General features: G+C 41.5%; 1 protein-coding gene across 6 annotated transcripts in view; it reads right to left on the minus strand.

Moving 5' to 3' along the window:
• LOC131274947 (ral guanine nucleotide dissociation stimulator-like) overlaps window positions 1-13,980 on the minus strand; it is a 225,986-nt gene extending 212,006 nt beyond the window's left edge. For 3 of the 6 annotated variants that reach the window (XR_011646735.1, XR_011646734.1, XR_011646733.1), the window contains exons 1-2: window positions 13,598-13,972; window positions 11,558-11,655 (exon numbers count right to left, since the gene is read on the minus strand). The gene's annotated coding sequence lies outside the window, so the exon portion shown is untranslated. Of the gene's footprint in view, window positions 1-9,484; window positions 9,622-11,557; window positions 11,656-13,597 lie in introns of those variants that run through there. The other 3 variants (XR_009182269.2, XR_011646736.1, XM_071210270.1) reach the window with 3 other exon arrangements.
• Window positions 13,981-18,527: the final 4,547 nt, after the last annotated feature.

Consider the following 18,527-nt stretch of genomic DNA (forward strand, 5'->3'; position numbering starts at 1 on the left):
ATCAAGAAACAAATACCATTCACAATACTCAATAAAAAAGTAAAAAAAAATAGTAAATAAAAAAAAATTAGGAATAAATTTAACTAAAGAGGTAAAAAACGTATACACCGAGAACTATACAAGACTGTTCAAGGAAATCAAAGAAGACCTAAATAAATGGAAGAATATTCCTTGTTCATGGATAGGAAGACTGAATATTATTAAGATGTCTATCCTAACAAAACTGATCTACACATTCAATGCAATCCCAATAAAAATCAACACAGCCTTCTTTAAGGAACTAGAAAAACTAACTATGGAATTTATTTGGAAAGGAAAGAGGCCCCGAATAGCCAAAGACATATTGAAAAAGAAAAACGAAAAAAGAAGAATCACACTTCCTGACTTCAAAATATACTACAAAGCTACAGTAGTGAAAACAGCATGGTATTGGCATAAGGAGAGACACACAGACCAATGGAATTGAATTGAAAGTTCAGATATAGAACCTCATGTATATAGCCATATAATATTCGATAAAGCCACCAAACCCTCTCAACTGGGAGAGAATGGCCTATTCAACAAATGGTGCCTGGAGAACTGGATAGCCATATGTAGAAGAATGAAAGAGGATTACCATCTCACACCTTATACAAAGATCAACTCAAGATGGATCAAAGACCTAAATAGAAGAGCCAAGACCATAAAGATCTTGGAAAGCAGTGTAGGGAAACATCTACAGGACCTTGTAATAGGAAATGGCTTCATGAATATCACACCAAAAGCACGAGCAGCAAAAGAACAAATAGATAAATGGGACTTCCTCAAAATTAAAGCCTTCTGCCCTCAAAAGAGTTTGTCAAGAAAGTAAAAAGGGAACCCACACAATGGGAGAAAATATTTGGCAACCATATATCTGATAAGAGACTTATAACTTGCATATATAAAGAACTCATATATCTTGAAAACAAAAAGATAACCCATTTAAAAAATGGGAAGATTTAAACAGACACTTCTCCAAAGAAGAAATACAAATGGCTAAAAAGCACATGAAAAAATGCTCCAAATCTCTAGCTATCAGGGAAATGCAAATAAAAACTACAATGAGATACCATCTTACTCCCATAAGATTGGCAGCTATGAAAAAAACAGAAGAATACAAATGCTGGAGAGGATGTGAAGAAAGGGGAACACTCATCCACTGCTGGTGGGAATGCAGAAGGATCCAACCATTCTGGAGGACAGTTTGGCAGTTTCTCAAAAAACTAACCATAGATTTGCCATATGACCCAGCAATACCACTGCTGGGTATATACCCATCAGAACTGAAAACAAGGACACAAACTGATATATGTACACCAATGTTCATAGCAGCATTGTTCACTATCGCCAAAAGTTGGAATCAATCCAAATGTCCATCAACAGACGAGTGGATCAATAAAATGTGGTATATACACACAATGGAATATACTACTCGGCTTTAAGAACAAATACACTACAATCACACGTGATAACATGGATGAACCTTGAGAATCTTATGTTGAGTGAAGCAACCCAGGCATCGAAGGACAAATACTCCATGACCTCAATGATATGAAATAAGCAAACTGCCTCAGAGAGCTAGAGTCTGGAAAAGAGGCTTACAGGAAATCGGGGGGTGGAGGAAGGATGTGAGTTAATGTCTGCAGGGGTGGAATCTGTGATGAGCTGGCAGTAAGTATGAGCACAAAGAAGGGACAAAATGGGGGCAAGGGGTTGCCTTCGGGTGGGGCTTTGTGGGTTTGAGGGGGGCTGGGGATGGGAAGAGGGGTAATATTGTCCAAAAATTGGGGGGAGGGAGGGGCAACATATGAACATGGGAGAGTGTCAGGTGTTCGTTGAGAAAATCGTATCAAAGTATAAGTAGGAGGGTTACCTGTTTAGGATGCTCAGGGGGTATGGTCTGATGCGGGACGGACTTCGGGGGAATAGCTGAAGGCTCATTTTGCCAAGGTGGGTTGTACCATTGGGAAGAGACCCAAGAAGTGAGAGTTGGGGTGGACCCACATCCTGGGGAGGATTAATGCCGTCAAATAGAGAGAACTATATCTCTCGTGAGAAAGGATGGCTCCCAGGGCATTAGGGCAGTAGAGAAAGTCAGGTCCTGAATACTGCTGCAAGTATCTCTGGACATGGCTTCTTGGGAAATGGAGATTGGCTGGCGTTGTGGGCCCCAAGGGGAGGGGAAAATGGATGTGGAATGGATGGAACCAAGTTAAATATGGGGGCAAGAGAGGAGTTTTGTGAGAGTACACGAAGATGAATATAAAACATGTAATATTACACCAAAAACATATAGGGGATGACAGACTAATAATGTAAACCATAAGGCAAAACATAGGATAACTAAAAAATTTAGAAAACTGTACAATCTAAAGTATGTCTAAGCTATTGTCTCAGAATCTGTACATCAGTTTCAGGAAATATGATATGTACAATCTAAAGTATGTCTAAGCTATTGTCTCAGAATCTGTACATCAGTTTCAGGAAATATGATATGAATAAGCTAAAAGATTATCGCTGTGGAAGGGAAAAGGTTTTATGGTGGATCTGGGGAAGTACTGTATATTGTATATATGAATTTCGGTGATCTAAGACTCTTGTGAAGCTGACATTATATTGGGATCCACTTTACAGGAAGTTTTGGATCACAGAGTGGTTCAACAATGGCAGCGGAGGAATACTGATATAGGATGTTATTGACAGGATATATATGGCTGACAGGGAGTTATACAGGTCATATGCCCAGGGTATATAGTAATGTCTAGATATACTCATAGTGGAAACAATTAAAAACAACAGCTGGGTCGTACTGGGCCCCTGGCCAGGGGGTCACTGTCGTGGACCCTGGGGGAGCAGTGGCAGTCCCCCAGGTGCAACGGCAAGAACCAGGAAGGAAGGAGGGCCCAACAGTGGGCTCCTGATACTAATGGCTAGGCTTTTGAGCCTATACACCTGCAATAAGAACAAGGCCTAAAGTAGCACTGTGCCTGGGAGTTTCCTCCTGACAGCCTTCATGTTACTCAAATGTGGCCACTCTCACAGCCAAACTCAGCATGTAGATACAGTGCATTCCCCCCAGCATGGGACATGACACCCGGGGATGACCCTCCCTGGCACCGAAGGATCATTACCACATACCAGCTGAAGGTGCAACTAGAAAATGACCTTGAATTAAAGGTTCAATATGGATCAGGAGAATATCCCTGTCTACATATAATAACATGACTTCAAAATGCTGTTTGACCTAATGTAAGGGGGAAATGGAAAGCAGAAATGAGATTATAAGGCTATGAGTCTCTAAAAAAGAGTCTGGAGGTTGTCAGAAGGAATGCCCTTATGCACAACTGAGCAGAGTCTAAGAGACAGATAAAGTAGATACAACCGCAGGTATTGGTTCTTTTGAGGGATAAAGAGACCCACGGGTTCTATGGTCATGGCAGATGGGGTTTACTGCCATGGCAGATGACCCTTCTTTGGAGCTGGTGTTTCTGCATGATGGAATTGGACCCAGAGGGGATCTCTTCTCACAAGACTTGCATGCTACTTTATTGGAATTGTAGTTGGTGCTGGGGTTTCAGATACATTTAGGGGATTTGAATCTCTGGACTGATAATAAGACACCCAGGCCCAGAGCCTCAACAGACTTCAGCTCCTACACTTTGATTTATTGGACTTACCCCACTCAGGTAACATGGAGTTGAAGAAGGTCAACCACCACACCATGGAGCCTAGAGTGTCTACAACTGAAAGCAGGAGGAGTGCATCCAGTATCCATGTGGAATCTAAGCCCCCACTTGACATACATGTGCAATGGACACAACCAATCCAATGTCCACAGAGAAAATGTGGAATGGGTGTGGGAAGGGTAGACATGGTGGCTGCTGGGTTTGGGGAATGGGAGGAAGAGATGAGATGTAGAGGCGTTTTCGGGACGTGGAGTTGTCCTGGCTGGTGCTTCACGGACAATTACGGGACACTGTAGATCCCCCCAGGGCCCACTGGATGGAACGTGGGAGAGTGTGGGCTATGATGTGGACCATTGACTACGGGGTGCAGTGATATTCAGAGATGTACTTACCGGGTGCAATGGATGTGTCACGATGATGGGAAAGGGTGTTGCTGTGGGGGGAGTGGGGGGTGGGGCCAGTGGGGTTGATTGGGACCTCATATTTTTTTAATGTAATTTTTAAAAATAAATAATTTTAATAAAAAAATAAATAAAAAGGGTAAAAAGCTTGTGAGAGTACTGACTGAAACTTAATATGTTTGTTCAAAAAAGTGTGTTTTGTCCTAAAATAAAATGGCTAGTTTTCATAAAATCAAAATGGAAATATGCAGGACTAACTTAAATGCATATAACAAGTTGTAGAAGATATTGTGGTAACTTTAAGTAAGGGGATGTGTTCTGTGGTGGTGAAATTTGTTTTAAAATAAAATAATTATAACCTATATAGCTATAAATAATTATAAGAAGTTATAAAAGCATTGTTTGAATTAAAGTGTTTAATGGCTAATTCCAAGAAGTCATTATTAAAGAAAAACTGAACTTATAATAATAATAATAGAAAGTAATTTTATAATAAGAAAACTTGTTGGCAGTCAACCCCCCCTGCCAACTTGTTTCCAAAAGACTATTTCTAGTATTGCATGCTACTAAGTATTTAAAATAAAGAAAAGTTTTTTTTACATATAACCAAACTAAATCATTATTTTTAAGTTTGTTTAGTGTTAATAGTAATTGTATGTTGTAAGAAGTTTGCTTGGAGACAGTTTCCAAAATCATTTTGGTAACTTACGTATGTTGGGTATATAGAATGTGTTTTTATTATTTTGGAAACAGAAAATAAAAACCTGAATGAATACAGAAAGTGCAGAATGTTTGTGGAAAAGGAATTTTTATGGTTAAAGTTGAGTAAGATTTGATGAGTCTATCTATAAAGTTTTAAAAGCTTTACTACCAAATAGTACACTGATGCAAAGTTAAAATCTTGCTCTTTCTCTAAGTTTCTCAAGTCATTAGAATGTTTTAGTAAAAGTTATTGAAGAGTTTTTCTCTGGAATAATCATTATACAAAAAAAGTCTGTTTTATTAAAATAGCTTCCTGTAGTTTAACCTTATAATTTCCTTGGTTTTTTAAGAAGAAACAAGTCTCATCACTTTTAAAGGAACATAATGTTCAAACCTGCTTTCTCAAGTCAAATCCTGAAAAGTATCTTTTTATTTCAAACTCTTAAAGAAGATTTGTTCTTTTACCTTAAAAAAATTAATGTAATAAAATAGTTAAGTTCCTTTAATATGTTATAAGTTGAATGGAAAGTGTTTAAAAGTGTTATAAAATTAAAAGGATTATTTAACCCTCTGTTAATTAAATTTGTAAAGAGTAAAATGTTCATATGAATACTTAAAGAGTGTATAAAATTCCTGGAAATTTACCAATGTTTCAGCATTTAGATAAAAGTACAATGTGGTTAATCATGGTTTTACTTATTTTTATAAATAGTATGTGTCACAGTAACAACCTCATTGTAAATTAAAGTAACACCATTGTAGTATGCAGCAGTCCCAAATATTGCTAGCTTGTTGCAAGAAATTAATATCCAACTGTGTCACTATCACTTTGTTTTAAAACTTGCTAAGCCTTTCTTTAGTATTTCCTTAGGCAGGTTAAGCCAGCTAGCATTCTCCTGCATGTAGAAAAGTCAACAGTGAACTTTTGCAGTGCTTCCCCAAGGCTGTGTGCATAGCCCAACCATCTGCCCTGGCCTGGTGGCAAAGAATCTGGCTGTGTAGAAGAAATCTGTGGCTGAAACCTTACTGATGACATTACAGTAACCAGTAATCCTTATGTCATAATTAAAAGAAACATCAGAGACAACAGTATCTTACCTTAAGAGCCTCAATAGGCAAACAATTGGGACAGGCTGCAAGGTCCCAGCTGCTCTATCAAATTCTTAAATGTTATTTGATTGGGTAAAACAAAACTATACCCTCTGCTGTAATCAATAAAGTTTTCTCATGTTAATGTAGTTTGTAATATTGTTGGCATACTAAAAATCTTTCATCCCTTACTTAGCTCAAATATTCAAACCATTGTATGTGTTAATTGGGAAAGGTTCTTCATGGGAGTAGGAGGACCTCCAGCAGGCTGCTTTAAAAACTAAAAAAAAAAAAAAAAGGGATGAGATGGACATTGACTTAGCCTATGAATCGGGTGCAGCCAGCACCAATATTTTCTTTGGGTGGGGTTTATGGCAGAGGCAACATTCTAAAAAAGTACCCCTTGGGTTTTAGTAACAACTCTGGGAAAGGGCCGAAAGCCCAATATTTAAAAAAATCAATTGTGTGCAGCATAAGAAGCCCTGCTGAAAGTGAAAGGCTTAACGCAATAGTGTCTGCTCACTCTGAAGACTGCCATCCCTATCTAGGGGTGGATTGCAAATACTGAAAACAGGACAGAAACAATGGACTGTTTTGACTCACCTTCTGGCAGAGAGATCTGTAGAACAACATCTGGGATGCCTGCCAGCAGTGACAGGTAACTGTCTGTCATGACCCTGCCCACTCCTCTAACATCTCTCTTAGAACTGCTGAGGCAGATGCCTTTGTGAAGATCCAGAGCCATACCATAGAGACCTGGGAAGAAGCAGAGTGGCTCCACAGGAAAGGCAAACAACTTGAGTACCAGGCCTTGAGGCACCTAGCCCAAAATTTCTGGCTGCCTGTTACTTGTCAACAGCTCATGGACTTCACCCATGAGTGTCCATCATGCTCACTTCAATGACTGTGACATTGGTCCCTTCCTGCTCTTGGGAGGGATGAGGTATGCGTTCCCTGCTGCAGACACTGCATTGGGACTCTTATAACAAGACAGCTACTATTTTCTGACTAGAAAATGAACCTTCCCAACAATGGACTAAGTTTAAATTCAACACTGAGTTGAGGCCCCAGGTTCAATAAAGGTGCTAAAAATGAGACCAATGAAGGCAGTGAAATTATGATTTAAAGTCCCACGTGCCCCACAGCCCAAAATGGGAGAGTAATAATAATTTGTCACTGCCTATGCCTCAAACCATACAAACTGAGAAAATGAGGTCTATATAGCCTTGTTGGTTGGGAATCTTAAGCCCATGAAAAATGAAAGTCTATTCATTAATGTCTGCTAGTTGGAAGTCTTATTGTTTATTGTTGTATAATCTACTGCAGTTATAGATTATGTATAAAATGCACTTTTGAGCTTGGGAGAATTGTAAACTGTAAATATGTGCTTACACCTACAATATGATTGGAATATATCTAGTTTTTGTGTGACCCCCCTCTATGTATACAATAGCAGTGATATTCCTTAGGAATCAGTGAAACATCATTTGTGTGGTCATAAAAACAATTTAAGCTTAGCTATTTCTCAATTACTAGCCCAAGTAGCAAGCATTCAACATGCTCATTTGCAATTGCTTTCTGCCTCACAAACTATGGCAGGAATTGTGGATGGATTAAGATACCTAAACCCTATGATATGGATTGAGAGTTGGGGGGAGGGTCTTCTAAAAGGTATATTAATTATCTGTTGCTGTCTATTTTGTATATGGTTAGTCCTCAGATGCATGCTACAAACCCTCCAGGTATTAATACAACAAGAATCTGCCTGAGCTATATTCATTACTTTCCTAAAACAAAAAGGGGGAAATGTGGGAAAATATAACTTGTATTTGAATGTGGGAACCTGGCTTGTTATTTCCATAATGCAGATAAAAAGTGTGGGCTTAGGCGCACCAGCCTTGACTAGATGGAACGCTGTCTGGTCAGCACAAAAATTGTTTGTGTGAGGTAGCATTTGAACTTTGTATGACCTGTTCCCTAGTATTGTAGATGTTGCAGCTTTAATAACAAGCAACCTTGAAAGTAAACATAGATAACTACTGCTTTGTAATTCTAATGAATACAATGTGGAAACTAGGGTTGAGGCTTTCAGTACCAGAAGCTGTTGAGTTCCTTGGTCTCATCTTTATTTTCTCTCTTGTGTCTTTCTTTCTGTCCTTTATTTCTTAACTTCTGCATCACCTTCCCTTTCATGCAAACCTATTGCTGAGCTGGTTTCAGCAAGTTAGTACTTGTATTGTTACTGATAAGTTTTTTCCTGAATATTGTAATGTGTTTTTGGAATACAGAGGGTGGAGTATAGCAGTTTGATATAGTTATGAATTCCAAAATAGACACTGGGTTATGTTGGTAATCTGCTCTGTACCTGGACATGATTAAGTTATGATTAGGGCTTTGATCGGACCATGTAACTCATCTGTCATTAACAGATAAAAGGCATGGCAAAGGACAGTTGGGGGTTTTTTGAGTTGGAGTTGTAATGTTGGAATTTGATGCTAAAACCTTAAGCTGGAGCCCAGGAAGTAAGCACACCAAGGAAAGAGAAGCAAGCCTCAGGAAGAGAGGAACTTGAGCCCAGGAAGAAGCAAGCCCTGGGAAGAGAGGAACCCTGAACCCAGAGAGAAGCAAGATCCTGGAAGGGCAGAACCCAGGAATCCTGAACCCTCACAGATGCTGACAACCATCTTGTTCCAACATGTGAAAATAGACTTTGGTGAGGGAAGTAACTTATGCTTTATGGCCTGGCATCCATAAGCCCCTATCCCCAAATAAATGTCCTTTATGGAAACCAACCAATTTATGGTATTTTGCATCAGCAGCCCTTTGGCTAATACCACCATTGACAGAAATTCTTTTTATTTAGACCACAGGTTCTTGCTTCCTGTGATATGTCATTACTAAAAAGAACAGAGTCAATAGTGACACTGGAACAAGGAAACTAAGCCATATAAAAAGTGCTGGAAGAATAAGCCTCAAAATAGTATACAAATGTAAATAAATTATGGAAATTCTCTTTTTATTCTTTATTTTGCTATCTTTGTTATAAACCTTATTTTAATAATCTCCAATCAATTAAATGACTTGTTATTACAACTTTATATGAAGTATTCATTTATACTTCTCCCATTTTTTAAATTACATCCATGCCTTCTTCTACAGCATTTGTAATCCTCACCCTTAAAGTCAATTTTACTCTTTCTTTTCTTTAGTTCAATTGCATTGAATATTTGGGATTTTCTTGAGGTAAAGTTTATAATCAGCTTGCATGTTATAATATGGGCACTGTTAGAGAAAATGGGGAATCTCTAACAGACATAATAGTTGTTAAAATGTAGAAAATGTCCATAACAACTTGTAAAGAACTGCAGGCATTACAATGGGGGCTTAAACTCACTGGCCCTGTGATACCATTACCATACAGACTCTTCCACTATGTAGACAACAAAAGATTTTGACTGTTCATAAATAGGAGTCTCCAGGACTCTGCTCCTGTTACTTCTGTTGTCCATTCTGATTGTCTGGGTTGATGTCGGTCAATCTTCCAGATAACCTGCCTTATGACACTGCCATTGGCTCTCCCCAAAACAATAGAAGGCTTTGGTGGGCAGACATCACATATCTTTCCATGATTTCCAGTCCATCAAGCCATCAGCCCAGCCACTGCTGCCCCTGGGTTCTTGGCACTGACCATGTATACCCTCTGGCTAGGGGTATTATCAGACCTGAATCCAAAGAGAGATAATGATCATCACAGAGGAGTCAACACAGAAGCTGAGAACTATATGATTTTCCAGATTAATCCTTGTGAGAACTTCATCCTCCACAAAATTTGAGCTCTGAGAGAGAGGAGGAGAAAGCAAGGGTCCATGCTCTGATGGACTTGATTTAAATAGGCACTGGCTACTACTCGAGGTTCTGCTGACATAAGTGGCACTCTTTGTCATGAGGAAGGCTATTTAGGATAGAAATATATATATATATAGCAAGTGATGAAGGATCTTGTTTGAATTAAGTATGTAGGATTTACTAATACTTAATGTGGGAAGTTCATAAAATATGAACAGTTTTGATATTGAAAAGAAAAAGATGATGGAGAAGGAAGCTCCAAAATTCTCATCTCTGATAAACTTTGAGAAGAAAATGAAAACTGTTAGAACCAAATTTCTCATCATTCTGGAAAATAGTAAAATGTTATACCAACCAAAATAATGCTGAATCAAGAAAAGTTGAAATTCATAAAGTGCGGTGGCTTGCTCGGTCGGTAGAGGTGGGGTCTGGCTGCGGACGAGGGGTCGGTCCCACCTGGGACGAGGGGTCGGTCCGGCAGCAGACGAGGGATCGGTCTCACAAGGGGTTGCGTGGTTCGGCTGACGGGGTCGCCCGGCGAAGCCGGCGACGAAGGGGTCGCCCGGAGAAGCAGGCGACGAACTGGGGACAAGGGAGGCCAGGCCCTTGTCGGGGGCTCTCAGGACTGGAGGGCGCACGGCAGAAGAACTACCGCAGAGATAAGGTAAACACGCAAGTCCACTTTACTGAGGGAGAGGCAACAGTTTTATAGGGGCTGGGGAAGGCTGATTGGTCGAAGCCACGCCCTGTTCTGATTGGTTGCCGGCGAAAGGTCAGTGGGCGGTACTGGACGGGGGAGGGGTGGTGGTTAGAGATTGGCTGTCGCTGTTGCTGGGGGAAGGGGCAGGGTTTAGGGATTGGTGGCTGCTGTTGCTGGGGTGGAGGGCAGACTTGAGTTTCCCGCCCATGCCTGGCTGTTGCTGCTGTCCGGGGAAGGGAAAAGGGCGGGCTGGATTTTTCCGCCCACACCTGGCTGTTGCTGCTGTCGGGGGAGGGGAAAAGGGCAGACTGGATTTCTCCGCCCACGCCTGGCTGTTGCTGCTGTCGGGGGAGGGGAAAAGGGCAGACTGGAATTTTCTGCCCTGCGCCTGCGCAGGGAGAAGGAAGAAGAAGGGTGCCGCCCCACAAGGCATCGGGTGGCGCCATCTGGGAGGAGGGGTGGCCGCGGAAGCATGGCTGCCGAGAAGGGGAGACCCGAGGGCACTCTGCGCCCATGCCGAGCTTCCTTCAGGGGTGGCGGTGGGCCCGACCAACCACCCTATTATGGGGGCAGCGGAATAAGGCCTACTGCGGCCGCTCCCCTCGCCAGGCCAGCAAACCACACTTCAGCCCAAGGGGTGACCGCAAGTGACCAGGAACACAAAATTATCATTGCTGGACTGGACAATGCAGAGAAAACTACCATCCTTTATCAATTTTCTATGAATGAAACTGGGCATACTTCCCCTACAAGAGGAAGTGTAGGAAGCAATATAGAAGACATAGTGCATTAGGACCTAAAAAAAGCTTGTTTGCTGATTTTTACTAATAAACAAGATGTTAAAGAATGTATGACTAAAGCAGAAATCTTCCAGTTTTTGAAACTAACTTCTATTAAGGGTCACTAATGACATATCTAAGCACGCTGTGCTGTTACTGGCTAGGGATTGTGCCACGGACCCGAATGTATGATGTCAAAATTTAAGATTAGATGATCTCTACCAATCTCTTTCCATAGACTTTACTTGAAGGCTGCAAAAATTAATGGCTTAGATACATTTATAATACACTCATTGAAACTTTTTCAATACAAAAACAAAGATGAAATCTTACCTTCCAATTTGCTTTCTCCTTAATTCCTTTCAAAGTAAGGTCTTAAAACTGTGACTGACACTTTTCTCACAATGAATCCTCTCAGGACACTGGGTAGCCTGTGTAAGTATAAAGAGAAAGGAAGACCATTAACTTGAAGAACTTTACTATCAGTAAAAACCTCCCTAATTGCATGTTCTCTTGTTCTAAGACAAGATACAAATCAGCACACTCAGTTTCCAGTATTTTAAAAGTGTGATGTTTCTTACGAAAAGTATTTTTCATAAGGTTGTATATGTATTGTGTATATATCTCAAGTTCAAGTTAATGGCTTTGATTTATGTTCTAAACAAAAGTGATTAAGGAGCACAAGAATTAGTAATAGCCTTAGTTGTAACCATATACTGGCATTGGTGTTAAGGGCCATTTTGTACTTTTCTCCTTAGGCTCTTGGTATTATACTAACCAATGCCCAAATCACTGAGTTGCTCTTAAAAAAAAAAAAAAAAAAGGAAGAAAGAAAAAGGAAAATATCTTGACATTGTGTTAATATTTTAGTGTTGGTCAAATCATGTGGAAATGTACCACAACTGAACAAGTCATATATCAGATTCCTGGCTTCAGTTTTACCACAGGGTAGAATTATACAGCAATAATTATAAAATCATTCCTTGCATAGGTCTGTATGTCACCTATATTACTGAATGACTGGATAAATAAAATAAAGTCACTCATTCATTGTGATTTAAATTATCAAGTAATTTTTTCAACATTAATTGCAAACTGTGGTGTGAAACCTGTCTATTCAAGAAGTAATTATCTGTGTGCATTTCAAGTAAATTTGAGAAGAAAAGTGAAGTTCCTTTTCAAAGCAACAACAGTAATTTCTTAAATGGAGTACATTGAGATTTTCAAATTCCTATTAGTTGTCTGTATCTTGTTCTACCACATGAATACACTGTTTGGCAATTTAAAAAACACAGATATTGTTACAGTTACATGCCTACAAAAGATACACATGTACAAAATGAGATTGTAGGCATACTGATTTCACCTTACCATGGAAATATACAAAATTATAGTCAGATTTTGTATTTTCTACAGGAGAAATTTACCTTCGCTGAATACATGACTTACAAAACAACAGTTTCTGATGCAGCTCTTAAATAAGGTGATAATTTAAGTCCTGGACATATTTCAATTTAGGTACTTTTCGGCAGTATGCAATAGTAGGTACTGAAAATCACAACTGGGTCTTGAACTTCAAAAACTGATTTCTGTTGATGCATAAATTTTACTTAGTGCAACTTACTACAACTGGAAGGCGAAGTATCTTGTAAAATCTTCATAACAAACAACTAACCAATTTAAAGGGTATAATCCCGGGACATTTACTACATTCTCATGGTGTGCAGGTATCACCTCTAGGTATTTTTTAAACAGTAACAGTCACACTGCAAAAAAGGACATGCCAGCAAGCTAAACTTGAAGTAATAGAAAATTCTGACTATTTCTTGGGAAATTGTGCAACATGGCAGTTTTGTCCTTGAAAACAAGATAAATTAAAAGTAACATTAATGAACTTAGGGAGCTCATATGGGCCCAGGGGTTGAGCGCCCGCTTCGCCTCCTACATGTGAGGTCCGAGTTCGGTTCCGGTGCCTCCTTAAAACAAAACAAACAAAAAACCACCATTGGGGAACCAGAGTGGCTCAGCGGTGTACTGCCAGCTTCCCACACACAAGGTGCCGGATTCACTCCCCGGCCTTGGTACCTTAAATAAAAAATTTACTCAAAAGTTTGCTTTAACTAAAGTCAGAAATATAAAATTATCAGGAATGTTGGAATTTGGGGTTACTAACACCTAAAAGTAATGCTGGGAGCCGCACTGCCCCTACTTGTAAGTCTGTCAACGTTTCTTTCGCCTCTGTCAGCGGTGCAGGAGCAGCCGCCCCTCTGTGACCGCCGAGGGCGCCGCGCCGAGGAGCGCCCCTTCCCTCAGCCCAGGGCTGGGCCACGCCCGCCCCCGACCTCTCCCCTGGAAGCCGCAGTACTCTCCTACCCTTTCAGGCTGCAGACGTCCTTCCTCTCTGAAGCTCCGTCAGGACTGTCTCCAGCAAGCGTCCTGAACCCGCACACGCCCGACAGCACGCCCGGCTCGAGCTGGCGGCCTCAGTGAGCGGGGGCTCTGGGCGAACACGCCTCCTGCGCGTCCCCTGAGGAGACGATGAACTAACGGGGGCGGCGCAGGAACCCGAGTCCTCCCCGCACGTTAGGGAAGAAAGCGCTCCAAGCACCGCCACGCAGCCCCGCGCCCCCGCGGGAAGAGGGGCTCTCTCCTCACGCCCACCGCCGAGCACCCCGTCCTGGCAGCTCCCCGCGGCCGCGCGGGACCAGGCCTTCCACCTCCCGCCGCGGCTGTTCCTCCCGCAGGAACGCGGGGGCGTTTCCGGGGTTTCCTCAGGAGAGGCGGCAGCGCGCCCCCTGCAGGCGGGCGGCCACAGCGCGGGAAGCGCCGGCCCAGCTGGGTGGTGAAAACGTGCCCCTCACCTGCCCTCCCCGCGCCTTCATCTCTAAGACGGTGTTGGGAGCGTTCAGGGCCAGTCTGCGGAGCCTGGTGACGTGGACTCCTCAGCGCAGTGACCCTGAAGCTTCAGGGGGAAGGGCCCAGAAGGAGCAGGATCCGGGAGCCTCCAGCCCAAGCCTAGACTCCGGGGCCACTGCTGTCCTGGACCCAGGCTTTATCCCCGCCCCGTGGGGGATCCAAGGAGAAAGCTCCTGGTGCAGCACAAAGCCTGCATGTGACTCCCCACATCACTCCGCTTAGCAGAGTCCTCCTGCCTCCATGGCACCAGCCCCTGGCCTCTCCAGTCAGGAGATAACCACAGTGTGCTGGTCCAGGAGCTCACTGCCACCTGGAGGCTTGGCAGGCCCAGAACAGTGCACCAGCCCCGGGTGCAGGGAGATGTGGGAGCACAGAAGCCCAGCGGGGCCTGCCGGGGGTTTACTACCTTCCTTCTGAACTCAGAAGTTTCCTGGGGAATATCCAACATAAAACCTGTCTCAGCAGGTAAGTCACCATATGTTGAAGTAAAAATCCTTCTGTATTATTTTTTTCTTCTGCATTCATCACTCCAATCATTATTAGAGCTTTTTCATTATTTCAATAATAATAAAAAAGCAAACAAGAAAATTCTTCACTTCTCAGTCTCCTTTTCTCTTCCTGTGCCTAGCTGCAATTTCTGGCTGCTCTTCAACAATTACTTTATTAAGCAGTTTTATTGAGATATATTCACGTACCATATGATCTATCTAAAGTGTATAATCAATGACTTTTAGTAGAATCACAATATTGTGCAATCATCAGAAAAATTTTTAGATTTATTTCATTACTCCAAGGAGAAAAACTCCACACACCTTAGTATGCCTTCCCTAGCCCCAATTAACCACTAATCTAATTGCCTCTTTGAGTTTCTTTCTATTAGTCTACTTAAGAGGATTCTTAAAATATGTTCCACAATATATGTAGTTCATAGTAATGAAACTGTATAGTATTTGTCCTTTTGTGTCTGGCTTGCTTCACTCAGCATAATGTCCTTGATATTCACACTTCTTCTTCTTACAGCTGGGTGATATTCCATCATGTGCATCCACCACAGTTTGTTGATCCGTTCTTTGGTTGATGTACACCGGGGTCTTTTCCATCTTTTTGCAATCCTGAATAGCACTGCTTTGAACACAGGTGTGCAGATGTTTGTTTGCATCGCTACTTTCAGTTCTTCTAGGTATATACTCAGTGGTGATATTGCAGGGTCATGTGGCAAATCTTTATGCAAATTCTTTTAGGAATTGCCAAACAGTCCTCCACAGTGGCTGTACATTCTGCGTTCCCACCAACAGTGAATAACTGTTTTCATCTGTTCACATCCTCTCCAACACTTATATTTGTCTGTCTTTTTAATAGTGGCAATTCTCATAAGTGTGAAATGATATCTCATTGTAGTTTTTTTTTTTTAATTTTTCTTCCCTTCCCCAACCACTCCCCCACCCCCCAATTGTCTGCTGTCTGTGTCCATTCACTGTGAGTTCTCCAGAAACTGTGTCTCTTTTTGTTGCATCATCTTGCTGCAACAGCTCTCCGTGTGTGCGGTGCCATTCCTGGGCAGGCTGCACTTTTTATGCACTGGGCGGCTCTCCTTATGGGTGCACTTCTTGGGCATGGGGCTTCCCTACATGGGGAACCCCCCTGCGTGGCACGGCACTCCTTGTGTGCAACAGTGCTGCTAGTGTGCCAGCTCATCACATGGGTCAGGAGGCCCTAGGTTTGAACTTTAGACCTCCCATGTGGTATGTCGACGCCCTATCCGTTGGGCCAAAACCACTTCCCTCATTGTAGTTTTAATTTGCAATTCCCTAATCATTTGTTATGTTGAATATTTTTTACACGTTTTTTTTGCCATTTTTATTTCTTCTTTGCACAAATGTCTATTCAGATCTTTTGCCTGTTTTTAAATTGGGCCGTTTGGCTTTTTTTTGTTGACTTGTAACTTCTCTTCATATATCATGGATATTAAACCCTTCTCAGATAGTGATTTCAAAATAATTTCTCCCATTGAGTTGGCTGCTATTTCAACCTTTTGACAAAGTCCTATTTGATGCAAAAGTGTTTAGTTATGGGGAGGTCTCATTTATTTATTTTTGTTCTTGTTGTTGTATATGTTTTCAGTGTAAGGTCCAAGAAACCACCACATACCACAATGTCTTTAAGATGTTTTTGTATATTTTCTCCTAGAAATTTTATGGTCTTGCCTTTCCTATTTATTTATTTATTTATTTAAGTTTTTAAAAAAATTTATACCTCTCTCCTTCCCCATCCGTTGTCTGCTCTTCGTATCCATGTGCTGTGTGTGCTTCTGTGTCTGCTTGTATTCTTGTCAGCAGCACTGGGAGTCTGTGTCTCTTTTTGTTGCACCATCTTGCTGTGTCAGCTCTTTGTGTGTGCGATGCCACTCTTGGATAGGCTACACTTTTTTTGCATGGAGCAGCTGTCCATGTGGGGTGCACTCCTTGTGTGTGGGGCTCCCCTTGCAAAAAAGGTGCAGCCCGCCCAGGAGTGCTGCCGCACACACGGAGAGCTGACGCAGCAAGATGAGGCAACAGAAAAAGACACAGATTGGCAGTGATGCTGAGAATGCAAGTGGACACAGAAGAACACACAGTGAATGGACACAAGAGAGCAGACAATGGGGGAGGGGAGGGGAATGGGAGAGAAATAAAATAAATCTTAAAAAAAATCAGTTGACTGTAGAGGTGAAGGTTTATTTTGGGACGCAATTCTATTTTACTGATCAACTGGTCTATCTTTATGTCTGTAGTCAGTACTGTGCTGTTTTGACCACTGTAGCTTTGTAATATGTTTCAAGGTTGGGCAGTGAAATTCCTCCCATTTTGCTCTTCTTTTTTAGCATGGTTTTGTTATCCAGGTGCACTTTCCTTTCCAAATGAGCTTGGCAATTGCCTTTTCTGTTTTAGAAAAGTAGACTGTTGGAATTTTGATTGGCATTGCACTGAATCTATAAATCTGTTTGGGTAGGGTTGACATCATCAGATATTTAGTCCTCCAATCCATGAACACAGAATGTCTTTCCATTTGTTGAGGTCTTCATTGATTTCTTTTAGCATTGTTTTGTAGTTTTGTCCAAATAGGTTCTGTACTTCTTTGGGCAAATTGATTCCTAGATATTTGAGTCATTTTGTTACTTTCATAAATGGAATATTTTCCCTAATTTCCTTCTCAGATTTTTCAATGCTGGAGTACAAAAACCTTACAGAATTTTTACAGCGATCTTTTATCCTGCCACTTTGCTGAACTCATTTATTTGCTCAAGTAGCTTTTCCTAGACCTTTCAGAATTTTCTAAATATAGGATCGTGAAATCTGCAGAGAGTGAGAGTTTTACTTGCTCTTTTCCTATTTGGGTGCTGTAGCAGTTTGATATGGTTATGAATCCCAAAAATTGATATTAGATTATGTTTGTAATCTGATCAATACCTGGGCATGATTAAGTTATGATAAGGGCTTTGATTGGGCCACATCATTAGAGCATTAGTCCCCACCCCTTGGTGGGTGGAGACTGAGAGATAGAAGGCATGGCAAAGGACAGAGTTGGGGGTTTCTGATGTTGGAATTTTGATGTTGGGGTTTGATGCTGAAGTCAAATACACAGAAGTAAGCACACAGGAAAGAGAAGTAAGCCCCAGGAAGAGAGGAACCTTGAGCCAGGAGAGGAACACAAAGGAATAGGGATGGCTCCTTAGACATGGCAGAAACCCCAGGGAGAGAGACAGAGCCATTCACCTGATAGCTACAGCTGATCTTGTGGAGAAAACAGGGGAACTGAGCCCAGAGGAACCCAGGGAGCCTGAACCCTTGCAGATGTCAGCAGCCATCTTGCTCCAACACATGGAAATAGATTTTGGTGAGGGAAGTAACTTATGCCTTATGGCTTGGTACCTGTAAGCTCCTACCCCAAATAAATGTCCTTTATGAAAGCCAACCAATTTCTGGTATTTTGCTTCAGCACCCCTTTGGCTGACTAAATATAATTTGTACCAAGGAGTAAGGAAGTGCTTTTGTAATTACTGAAATGCTGGAACAGTTTTATAAATAAGTAAGGGGCATTTCTTGGAGGAATTGTGAGATGGCTTGGAAGAAAAGGCCTACAGTGCTTTGAAGAGAGTGTTGATAAGAATGTGGCTGCTAAAGAAACTTTTTATGATGCCTTCAAAGTAAATAATGAAACTATTACTGGAAACTGGAGGAAAGGCAATCCATGTTTTAAAGTTGCAGAGAAGTTAGCAAGATTAACTCCTTGTGTTTCATGGAAGGAAAAATTTGAAAATGATGAGCCTGGGCATTTATCTGAAAAAATTTTCAAAGCAAACCCAGAGAATGCATCTTGGCTTCTGCTTGCCGCTTATAGCAAAATGCTA

Source organism: Dasypus novemcinctus, chromosome 21 (genome assembly GCF_030445035.2).
Source record: "Dasypus novemcinctus isolate mDasNov1 chromosome 21, mDasNov1.1.hap2, whole genome shotgun sequence".
Lineage (NCBI taxonomy): Eukaryota > Metazoa > Chordata > Mammalia > Cingulata > Dasypodidae > Dasypus > Dasypus novemcinctus.